This window comes from Gobio gobio (genome assembly GCF_949357685.1).
Source record: "Gobio gobio genome assembly, chromosome: 16".
Taxonomy (NCBI): domain Eukaryota; kingdom Metazoa; phylum Chordata; class Actinopteri; order Cypriniformes; family Gobionidae; genus Gobio; species Gobio gobio.
In genome coordinates this window covers 15,505,131-15,518,460 of record NC_137109.1, presented here as the reverse complement: position 1 = coordinate 15,518,460, position 13,330 = coordinate 15,505,131, and positions in this window count along the sequence as shown.

Here is a 13,330-nt window from a genome sequence, read left to right as displayed (position 1 = left end):
AGGCTTAGGGGTAGTGTAGGGGGATAGAATGTACAGTTTGTACAGTATACAAACCATTAAGTCTATGGAATGCCATCTGCCTGTCTTTCCCCTTCCCCCTGTCTATCTGTGTGTGTGTGTGTGGGGGGGGGTCTCTCTCTCACCCTGTGAGTTTGTGTGTGTGCCTTTCTCTCAGTCCTTCCCCTCCCCCTCACTCTCACTCTATCATTGTGTGTGTCTGTGTGTGTGTGTGTGTGTGTGTGTGTGTGTGTGTGTGTGTGTGTGTGTGTGTGTGTGTGTGTGTGTGTGTGTGTGTGTGTGTGTGTGTGTGTGTGTGACTTTCTCTCTTGATCATAATTTAACCCTTTCATATAGGCTATCACAAATAACTATCACTTGAAATAAAAACGTCATGTGATGTGTTTGCCAAGATCACGTATGATGCACATGTCTTTAAATTAATTATTTACTGATATAATATAAATGTATTCAAACATAAATTTCACATGATTTTATAAAAGTGGCTATTTATAATAAACTTCCATAAAATGTAGACACGCATCTTACTCTTACCTGACACTGATATTAAAATCATCTTTGCAGTTTCTGTGATTTGGCTCCATTTATACATTTTTTATTAAAAAAATTTATTGGACCACCCATATTGAAATGAAAGCATGTTTTATGGTGCATAAGATTGGTGCACAAACGGTAGCTAAGGTAGCTCAAAAACACATGAAGAGAAGTGTTAGAATAAAACAACATCAGCATTCGAATGGAATTCTGAACTCATTCCAATTTGACCTTTGACATAATCTGACATGAAATTCATATAAATTTAATTGATCTCATAGATGTGGCTGTTGTGGTTTGTGGTCATAGCAGCACCAACTGCTGCAGTTAATGTGGTGAATTCAGATGACTTTGACATAGTCCTTTTATGTTTTTCCATTTTAAATGCCTATTGCCTGCCGTGCACAGTTAAACTGATGCCACCGGGGTGGCGGTGCCACCGGCTTGGGCCCGTCATCGCTGCTCGCAGCTTTAATTAGGGCTCAAGCCTGAAAGGGCGCAGAGCCCTATTGTTCTTCCTCAGATTATTAGGGCCCAAGCCCAAAGGGCGCAGAGCCCTATTGTTCTTCCTCAGATTATTCTTTGTTTTTTTTTTTTTTTTTTTTTTTTTTTTTTCCGACTTCTCGGGTACTTTTGGGGCACTTAACATGCTCGAAAACTCTTGAAACTTCGCACAGGCGTCGGAATGCGCGGCCATCAGAGCCGGGCTGAAGCTGGTACCCGGGCGTGGCAGGGGGGCTCGACAGCGCCCCCTAAAGTGGGGTCTGAAAACTTGGTCCATATATCAAACACACTTGCACGTACATGTATGAAACTTGGTACACATTTAGATCTCATCGGGCCAAACAACTTTCGTGCTCATAGTTATGTGTCAGCCCAACAGGAAGTGAGCTATTATGGGTTGTTCGGAAAACGCATGCTCTGGAATTTAATATACTCCTCCGAGGCCATTGTTTCGATCATTGCCAAACTCGGTCAGCATTACGTGAACATATTCAGGATGCTAAATTGCGAGCGGATTTTTGATATCTCGAAAAGTCTGGCCGTGGCGATGCAACGAATTTATGGCGAGAAAAGGGAAACAGGAAGTGTGTTATAACTTGTGCAAACATTGACTGGTTTGGATGAAACTTCAGCTGTGTGTTTGTTATAAGAAGCCGATCACATGGATATGACTTTTGTGAGTCAAAGTTATAGCGCCACCAACTGGCAGCAGGAAGTGTGTCACTTTCAAAAATGCTTTGAATCACCATCTTATTTTCACCAGATTTATTTCAAACTTCATCAGTATAATGTGAAAACATGACAGATAGAGACGTATGAAATGGATTCCTGAAATTTCAAATACTGTTGCCATGGCAACGTGTCAAAGTTTAATAATCTTTTGGCTGTTCTGAGGCTCTTAGCATGCTTGAAATTGCTTGAAACTGCTTGAAACTCAACACACACATCAGAGATGTCAGTCAGTACACATGGGCAAAGCCTCAGAAACGGGCGGGGATGAGGGGCTCTCTAGCGCCACCTTTTGACAAAAGTGAAGGGCTTCGTTTCATCTACAATCACCAAACTCAGTATATATATTGACCTCATCGAGCCGGACAACTTTCTAATTTACAGTCATTAGCTCCGACCAACAGGAAGTCAGATATTTTGGTTTGAAGGTAAATTTTTGGTTAAATCGGGGTCTGAGTTTTTACGTTCTCCTCGTAGGCGATTTATTCAATCTCCACCAAACTCGGTCAACATGAAACAAAGATACTGAAGATGCTAAAATGTGAACGGATATTGGATATTTCAAACGGTGTTTCCATGGCAAGGGATTAAATAAGGACAAAAAAGGGGAACAGAAATTCTCTGTGTCTGCTGCTCTCCCCTCAATGAACACAAGATGGCAGCATTGTATTAGTTTTGAAGCAGGATAAAAAAAAAACTTGTTTCTCTCTCTCTCTCTCTCTCTCTCTCTTGTTTGTGATTTATGAGGACACAAATTTGTATAATGACATGGGTATTACACTGGTATTACAACGTGTGTATGTGTGTGTGTTTAAAAACATACTAAAACAATGTTTTATTAAAATGTAACCAAATAGCTTTAAAATAATCATACTATTTTTCGGATCAATATATTTATTTTATTTAATATATTTCTTCTGAATATTTATTCTCTGTCTGCCCTCCCCTCACTAAAAGGTAGCAGTGTTGTTTTGAGGCTCTTAGCATGCTTGAAATTGCTTGAAACTGCTTGAAACTCAACACACACATCAGAGATGTCAGTCAGTACACATGGACAAAGCCTCAGAAACGGGCGGGGATGAGGGGCTCTCTAGCGCCACCTTTTGACAAAAGTGGGGGGGTTAGTTTTATCTTGAGTCACCAAACTCGGTACATATATTGTTCTCTTCGAGCCGGACAACTTTCTAATTTACAGTCATTAGCTCCGACCAACAGGAAGTCAGATGTTTTGGTTTGAAGGTGAATGTTTGGTTAAATCGGGGTCTGAGTTTTTACGTTCTCCTCGTAGGCGATTTATTCAATCTCCACCAAACTCGGTCAACATGAAACAAAGATACTGAAGATGCTAAAATGTGAACGGATTTTGGATATCTCAAACGGTGTTGCCATGGCGAGGGATTAAATAAGGACAAAAAAGAGGAACAGAAATTGTCTCATATCTTGTAAAATCATATTTTGATTTCAATTAAATTAAGATTGTATGTTTGGCAATTGAACTTAGATTAATTTTAAATAACTATACTATTTTTCAGATGAATATATATATATATATATATATATATATATATATATATATATATATATATATATATATATATATATATATATATATATATATATATATATATATATATTTTATAAATATTTATTTGTATAATGTATTGTGCCTGTGTGTGCCCTCCCCTCAATGAACACAAGATGGCAGCATTGTGTTAGTTTTGAAACAGGATAAAAAAAAAAACATTCCATCTCTTCAGGTGTGTGTGTGTGTGTGTGTGTGTGTGTGTGTGTGTGTGTGTGTGTGTGTGTGTGTGTGTGTGTGTGTGTGTGTGTGTGTGTGTGTGTGTGTGTGTGTGTGTGTGTGTGTGGGTGGACTGGTAATCCCTGATGTTGGGTGCTGCCCCTTTAAGGACGTTGTTCCGGTGAGCGCAAGTGATGTGATCGTGCAGGAAGAAGTGCAGGGAAAAACAAACTGAACTTAGAGAACTGAGTGAGAAAGCCATGTTGATCTCAAATGAAGATTTGAACATTTAATAATTCCAGCTAAAACTATTATCTTACATTATATTCCCAGCGTGGTGAGTAGTGTTATGTTGTTTAAGTGTTGTGATGGTTTGTGTATCACTATGAAGATCGCTATTTGCGATTAGCGCCTAAACGCCTATATGTTATATATTTGTTTTGTTTTAGACATTTACAGTTTGTATTGCCTGTAAAATATGTTGCATTTAGTTAAACAAAGTTTAATGCTTAGTACACAAAGCTGATGTTACAATGTTTTAGAAACGTATTTGGTGATGTGAACATTACTAGATAATAATTGTGAATTGTTTTGTGTTTGCAGTTTGACCACACACGCACACACATAAATGTGCACAAATACTCAACTAAAGTACCACCAAACTCGGTCAACATGAAACGGAATGACTATACTATACTTTTTTAAGACCTTCTCAAAATATTTAAAGACCTCATCGGCGATGAGAACTACTGTTGAGCAATAAAATAAAAATATATAATCATAAGCTATAACAAAAATATATATTAAATTAGGTGAGTGGATAGTTAAAAAAATTTGCAATTACAAAAAGTAATTCTTGAAAAAACATCTCTGGACTAATTTTATAAAATCTAAAAATGTTAATGAAAAGGTACAAATTACTTTGTGTTCTTATTAAATACATTTATAAAAAAACCAATTTATATTTAATTTATATATGAATGTAAATAATTATATGGGCCTACACAAATAATATAACATTTCAAGATTTATAGTTTATTGTAAACGTAATGTGCAGCTCTGTAAAGGGGCAACAAATATATGATAGATACGTGAGAACAAGATTTTTTTTAATCATCTTTAAGTGCACAAAACTATGAAAATATATGAAAGCGTGGCACAATGCGCTTATGCGCATCCCGGGTGCAGAATGATGCGCTTAAAGCAACATGGAGTCAGAGGGCGCAGTGCAGCGCGAGTGCACATTAAAAAGTTCACGGCATAAAGAAACGATGAGCGTTGAGCGCACAAATCCTAGTCTACTATGTATATCGGTCGGTTTCTTCACAGTTTTAAATTCCGGTTATTGTGCGTGTGATGCCTTGTGTTGTCACCCGGGTAGGGAGCACAACATCGTTCAGAAACCGCTAGATAAACTCCAGGAAGATAAATTATTTTATCTGCATATCAAGTATTATAACGGGAATATATCATCTTGGAGTGAGCTTTACCGAGCAGCTGACTGACTGTAACCAAACACGACGCGCAGTTTGAATGCTGAACGGAGAATGATGGACAGCTACAGCGGAGGAAAGACATTCAGCTATGGAATGGCTTTAGATGACTTTGTACTAGCAAATCATAAAATACTAATAAAGATTGCTGAAAGATCATGTGACAATATATATTTCTGATGATTATTTAATTACCACGACATGCCTAATCTGAGCAAGTGACTGCCTGTCTTGAGTTTTGTCGACAGACGGAGGTGGCACGAAATGTGACGGATGCGGCCGCTATGCAGGAAAAACCATAGAAAAACCCTGCGGTCATTGTTTAAACTCATCCTACTCCAACCAGGAGTCCGCAAATTTACATTTCCCCATTTCGGAATCTGTTTCGCAACGCGTGGAGGGCGACACATCACCTAACTGCGCATTTCGCAAAATACGTGACATCACCCATAGACGGTGTGCGCGCCCGAGCTGATCTCACTGACATATCACTATTCAGACAGGACTAGTTTTCTAAATTATATTTGAGTTACAATTCTCATCACCCAACATCTGTGATTTCAAATATATTCAAAATAATGTTTTCAGAGATTGAAGTAAAAAAAACTTTCTCCCACCATTTAGATTTTATTTCTTTTTGTTGTTAAAATCTTGTGAATCTTGTTCAATGTGCAGATTGCCTCTCTCTCAGTCCTTCCCCTCCCCCCTCACTCTCAGGCTCACCCTGGGTGTGTGTGTGTGTGTGTGTGTGGGGTCTCTCTCTCACCCTGTGAGTTTGTGTGTGTGCCTTTCTCTCTTGATGATGATAATTTACCCCTTTCATATCATAGACTATCACAAAATAACTATCACTTGTGAATAAGTAAAAAAAGAACTATACAAATACCTTGAATTAAATACTGGCCTTCTGGACTTATAACATTTTGAGCAGGAAAAGATAACTTTTCACATATTTGAAAGAGATCTATTTCATCCCATGACATTAAAAATCATCTACATTTAAATGACATCATGGGTGTGGCTTGTGGTGATAGTGGCACCAGCTGCTGCGGTAAATGTGACATATTCGAGCGATTTAAAAAAATTATCCTGTTTAAATGCATATTGCCTGCCGTGCACAGTTAAGCTGATGCCACCGGGGTGGCGGTGCCACCGGCTTGGGCCCGTCATCGCTGCTCGCAGCTTTAATTAGGGCCCAAGCCCTGAAAGGGCGCAGAGCCCTATTGTTCTTCCTCAGATTATTCTTTGTTTTTTTTTTTGTTTTTTTTATTTTTTTTTTCGACTTCTCGGGTACTTTTGGGGCACTTAACATGCTCGAAAACTCTTGAAACTTCGCACAGGCGTCGGAATGCGCGGCCATCAGAGCCGGGCTGAAGCTGGTACCCGGGCGTGGCAGGGGGGCTCGACAGCGCCCCCTAAAGTGGGGTCTGAAAACTTGGTCCATATATCAAACACACTTGCACGTACATGTATGAAACTTGGTACACATTTAGATCTCATCGGGCCGAACAACTTTCGTGCTCATAGTTATGTGTCAGCCCAACAGGAAGTGAGCTATTATGGGTTGTTCGGAAAACGCATGCTCTGGAATTTAATATACTCCTCCGAGGCCATTGTTTCGATCATTGCCAAACTCGGTCAGCATTACGTGAACATATTCAGGATGCTAAATTGCGAGCGGATTTTTGATATCTCGAAAAGTCTGGCCGTGGCGATGCAACGAATTTATGGCGAGAAAAGGGAAACAGGAAGTGTGTTATAACTTGTGCAAACATTGACTGGTTTGGATGAAACTTCAGCTGTGTGTTTGTTATAAGAAGCCGATCACATGGATATGACTTTTGTGAGTCAAAGTTATAGCGCCACCAACTGGCAGCAGGAAGTGTGTCACTTTCAAAAATGCTTTGAATCACCATCTTATTTTCACCAGATTTATTTCAAACTTCATCAGTATAATGTGAAAACATGACAGATAGAGACGTATGAAATGGATTCCTGAAATTTCAAATACTGTTGCCATGGCAACGTGTCAAAGTTTAATAATCTTTTGGCTGTTTTGAGGCTCTTAGCATGCTTGAAATTGCTTGAAACTGCTTGAAACTCAACACACACATCAGAGATGTCAGTCAGTACACATGGGCAAAGCCTCAGAAACGGGCGGGGATGAGGGGCTCTCTAGCGCCACCTTTTGACAAAAGTGAAGGGCTTCGTTTCATCTACAATCACCAAACTCAGTATATATATTGACCTCATCGAGCCGGACAACTTTCTAATTTACAGTCATTAGCTCCGACCAACAGGAAGTCAGATATTTTGGTTTGAAGGTAAATTTTTGGTTAAATCGGGGTCTGAGTTTTTACGTTCTCCTCGTAGGCGTTTTATTCAATCTCCACCAAACTCGGTCAACATGAAACAAAGATACTGAAGATGCTAAAATGTGAACGGATATTGGATATCTCAAACGGTGTTTCCATGGCAAGGGATTAAATAAGGACAAAAAAGGGGAACAGAAATTCTCTGTGTCTGCTGCTCTCCCCTCAATGAACACAAGATGGCAGCATTGTATTAGTTTTGAAGCAGGATAAAAAAAAACTTGTTTCTCTCTCTCTCTCTCTCTCTCTCTCTCTTGTTTGTGATTTATGAGGACACAAATTTGTATAATGACATGGGTATTACACTGGTATTACAACGTGTATGTGTGTGTGTTTAAAAACATACTAAAACAATGTTTTATTAAAATGTAACCAAATAGCTTTAAAATAATCATACTATTTTTCAGATCAATATATTTATTTTATTTAATATATTTCTTCTGAATATTTATTCTCCTTCTGCCCTCCCCTCACTAAAAGGTAGCAGTGTTGTTCTGAGGCTCTTAGCATGCTTGAAATTGCTTGAAACTGCTTGAAACTCAACACACACATCAGAGATGTCAGTCAGTACACATGGACAAAGCCTCAGAAACGGGCGGGGATGAGGGGCTCTCTAGCGCCACCTTTTGACAAAAGTGGGGGGGTTAGTTTTATCTTGAGTCACCAAACTCGGTACATATATTGTTCTCTTCGAGCCGGACAACTTTCTAATTTACAGTCATTAGCTCCGACCAACAGGAAGTCAGATATTTTGGTTTGAAGGTGAATATTTATGTAATTCAGGGTCTGAGTTTTTACGTTCTCCTCGTAGGCGATTTATTCAATCTCCACCAAACTCGGTCAACATGAAACAAAGATACGGAAGATGCTTAAATGCGAACGAATATTGGATATCTCAAACGGTGTTGCCATGGCGAGGGATTAAATAAGGACAAAAAAAGGGGAACAGTAATTGTCTCATATCTTGTAAAATAATATTTTGATTTAAATTAAATTAAGATTGTATGTTTGGTAATTGAACTTAGATTAATTTAAAATGACTGTACTATTTTTCAGATGAATATATATATATTTTATAAATATTTATTTGTATAATGTATTGTGCCCGTGTGTGCTGCCCTTCCCTCAATGAACACAAGATGGAAATGACATTAAAATTAATCTAGATTTAAATTACATCATGGGTGTGGCTTGTGGTGATAGTGGCACCAGTTGCTGCGGTAAATGTGGCATATTCGAGCGATTCTAAAATATTCTCCTGTTTAAATGCATATTGCCTGCCGTGCACAGTTAAGCTGATGCCACCGGCGTGGCGGTGCCACCGGCTTGGGCCCGTCATCGCTGCTCGCAGCTTTAATTCTTTTTCTTTTTATTTTATTTTTTTTTATTTTTTTTTTCGACTTCTCTGGTACTTTTGGGGCACTTAACATGCTCGAAAACTCTTGAAACTTTGCACACACGTCGGAATGCGCGGCCATCAGAGCCGGGCTGAAGCTGGTACCTGGGCGTGGCAGGGGGACTCGACAGCGCCCCCTAGAACGCGTTTAGAAACTTGGTCCATGTATCAAACACACTTGCACGTACATGTATGAAACTCGGTACACATATAGACCTTATCGGGCCGAACAACTTTCGTGCTCATAGTTATGCGTCAGCCCAACAGGAAGTGAGCTATTATGGGTTGTTCGGAAAACCCATGCTCTGGAATTTAATATACTCCTCCGAGGCCATTGTTTCGATCATTGCCAAACTCGGTCAGCATGAAGTGAACATATCCAGGATGCTAAATTGCGAGCAGATTTTTTATATGTCAAACGGTTTGGCTGTGGCGAAGCAACGAATTTATAGCGAGAAAAGGGAAACAGGAAGTGTGTTTTAACTTGTGCAAACATTGAATGGTTTGGATGAAACTTCAGCTGTGTGTTCGTTGTAAGAGGCCGATCACATGGATATGACTTTTGTGAGTCAAAGTTATAGCGCCACCAACTGGCAGCAGGAAGTGTGTCACTTTCAAAAATGCTTTGAATCACCATCTTATTTTCACCTGATTTACTTCAAACTTCATCAGTATAATGTGAAAACATGACAGATAGAGACGTATGAAATGGATTCCTAAAATTTCAAATACTGTTGCCATGGCAACGTGTCAAAGTTTAATAATCTTTTGGCTGTTTTGAGGCTCTTAGCATGCTTGAAATTGCTTGAAACTGCTTGAAACTCAACACACACATCAGAGATGTCAGTCAGTACACATGGGCAAAGCCTCAGAAACGGGCGGGGATGAGGGGCTCTCTAGCGCCACCTTTTGACAAAAGTGAAGGGCTTCGTTTCATCTACAATCACCAAACTCAGTATATATATTGACCTCATCGAGCCGGACAACTTTCTAATTTACAGTCATTAGCTCCGACCAACAGGAAGTCAGATATTTTGGTTTGAAGGTGACTTTTTGGTTAAATCGGGGTCTGAGTTTTTACGTTCTCCTCGTAGGCGATTTATTCAATCTCCACCAAACTCGGTCAACATGAAACAAAGATACGGAAGATGCTAAAATGCGAACGAATATTGGATATCTCAAACGGTGTTGCCATGGCGAGGGATTAAATAAGGACAAAAAAGGGGAACAGAAATTGTCTAATATCTTGTAAAATCATATTTTGATTTCAATTAAATTAAGATTGTATGTTTGGTAATTGAATTTAGATTAATTTAAAATTACTATAATATTTTTCAGAAGAATATATATATTTTTTATAAATATTTATTTGAATAGTCTAATGTGCCTGCATGTGTGTGCTGCCCTTCCCTCAATGAACACAAGATGGCAGCATTGTGTTAGTTTTGAAGCAGGATAAAAAAACCTTGTTTCTCTCTCTCTCTCTCTCTCTCTCTCTCTCTCTCTCTCTCTCTCTCTCTCTCTCTCTGTCTATCTCTCTCTCTCTCTCTCTCTCTCTCTCTCTCTCTCTGTGTGTGTGTGTGTGTGTGTGTGTGTGTGTGTGTGTGTGTGTGTGTGTGTGTGTGTGTGTGTGTGTGTGTGTGTGTGTGTGTGTGTGTGTGTGTTTCTGAGGACATACATTTGTAGACATTTCATGTGTCCCCATACATATATTGTTCTCTTCGAGCCGGACAACTTTCTAATTTACAGTCATTAGCTCCGACCAACAGGAAGTCAGATATTTTGGTTCGAAGGTGAATTTTTGTGTAATTCAGGGTCTGAGTTTTTACGTTCTCCTCGTAGGCGATTTATTCAATCTCCACCAAACTCGGTCAACATGAAACAAAGATACGGAAGATGCTAAAATGTGAACGTGTGTGTGTGTGTGTGTGTGTGTGTGTGTGTGTGTGTGTGTGTGTGTGTGTGTGTGTGTGTGTGTGTGGTACTGCGCCCCTCATGAATATTCGCTCCCGTTTATCGTAATGTCAGATTTTGTCAGACCACTGTGTACAAGTGCGTTTATTCAGGATAGAAACAGCACCTGAGAAAACATCTGTGATTTGGACCTGTTTGCAGCAACTATTAAAAGAAAGGTAAGTTAATCTGCAGTTTAATCGCTTGTGGCTAAATTTGGCTTGTTTGTGCGTGTTTTATAAGCTCTTTTCTGCTCGTTTTGCAGTCAGAAAGCAGCTAGCGCCTGATGCTAACGGCGCTAGCATAGTCATTCTGATCCCAGACTGTCAGGAGAGAATCAGAGATGCTTGTAAGATTTAATTTGTTTTAGATTCCAATATAATTGTAAATAACTTATTTTGAGCACATAAATCAGTCTAGCCATCGTAACAATGCATTGTCATGACTACAGTCTGTGAAGGGGATACAGTATCCTGACATGCTACTGTTAAATATTACTGCAGTTTAACGTTAGCTTGGTTTAAAGTTATTATTATTATTATTATATTATTATTAAGAAACAAAGCGATCAAGATATGCTTTTATTCCTCCTGAATGTAATAAAATATACTCTGTACCAATAGAACTGTAAGTATTAATTTTTATTATGAAAACAATCTTGCTGAAGAATGTCAAATTAAATGCAATGCTCATAATTATTGGTGTTTTTCTCTATTTCAGCAGACACATCAGATAATGGCTGAAATGAGAAAGCTCAAGCCACTGGAGGAGGCCGTAAAGTTTTCACTTCAGAGGAAAGAATGGTCTGATAGAGCTAAGTTTAAGTGAAAGAGCTACGGCTAACTTATCTTAAAATTTTCCACCCTGTTGATTCCGCCCTGTTAGATCTATAAACCTAACAGGGTGGACATTCTAATAGAATAAATCGTATTTAGTGTATATTGCAAATTCTATAAACACATATATGCATATATAAATATTATAAAACCATGTTATAGGTGCAGTGCCACACATTACTGATGGCAAATCATGCAGGACAATGAGGGAAAACTCCTCCACTGTTATGGTCTTCCACCCTGTTAGGCGAGTCATTTTTAAATAATAATTTGACTGCAACGTTAAATGTTTTGCATACTTATGTTTTATTTTGGGAGGTGAGGATCATTAACAGCATATACAATATATGTTTTTGAACACATTTTTTTATTATTTACCATCCTGTTGGCAAAAATGGGTACAAAAAGTACCTGTTCTTAATAATCAAGACATTCTATTCATCAATAATAGTTTTGTTATTGTTTCAAGAATTTAAAAAAATACCATGATGGCATAAGGGACATATACTATCCAAGAAAAACTTGTTATTGTTTAACATTAACATTTTGTGATAACTATGTATATGTCCCTAAAAGGGTGGAACATCTTCACGGCCCGTGTCTGAACAATGAATCTACCCATAATTATTATTTTTTTAGTCCCTGAGCTTGACCAATATGTATTCCGACTAGTTAAACATGTCACCATTTTGGTAGAATGCTAAAAACATGAAAATCATGTACTTTTTTTTCAAACATTTATGAAGCCAAAATGTTACCGCATACCAGGAATGACCCAGCTATAGTTTCTAACTGTGTTGCTATTTGATTAGAAAAAAGAAAGACAAAAGTGAACATTGGCCTGCATGGTAGCCTAATGAGGTGCCGTCAATGGTCTTCCTTTGTAAATAAACCCTTATTGTAACAAATGATATAGTTAAACAATTACAAGAACTATATGTTAGATCTAAGGCTGAGAACAAGTTAGAAAGAGCTTTAAAATACGGACCTTCTTGAATTATTGAATAAACAATCCCCCCATAACCACGCCCCCAACAAAGCCCCGCCCCCTCTGGTGAGTACCGGCACTTTATTTTTTCCACTACAAGCACTGGCGTTGGTAATGGTACTCCTGGTTTACTGGGATGGGGTTCAATTCCCTACTGTGTCCTTGTTATTTTGTACCAACTACATAGAATGTAATAGTTTAATTACATTTAAACTAACTACACATTATATATACAAGTGTTCCCACAAATAAAGTATAAATCATGTAAATTACTACATGTAATATATGGTATTCTGAACTCATTATGATTTGACCTTTGACATCATCTGACATGAAATTAATTTAAATGTAATTGATCTCATAGATGTGGTCCTATATGTGATCCTATGACATTACAATTCATCTATATTTAAATTACATCATGGGTGTGGCTTATGGTCATAATTGCACCAGCTGCTGCAGTAAATGTGGCATATTCGAGTGATTTTTAAAATATTCTCCTGTTTAAATGCATATTGCCTGCCATGCACAGTTAAGCTGATGCCACCGGCGTGGCGGTGCAACCGGCTTGAGCCCGTCATCGCTGCTCGCAGCTTTAATTCTTTGTTTTTTTTGTTTTTTTTGTTTTTTTTTTCGACTTCTCGGGTACTTTTGGGGCACTTAACATGCTCGAAAACTCTTGAAACTTCGCACAGGCGTCGGAATGCGCGGCCATCAGAGCCGGGCTGAAGCTGGTACCCGGGCGTGGCAGGGGGGCTCGACAGCG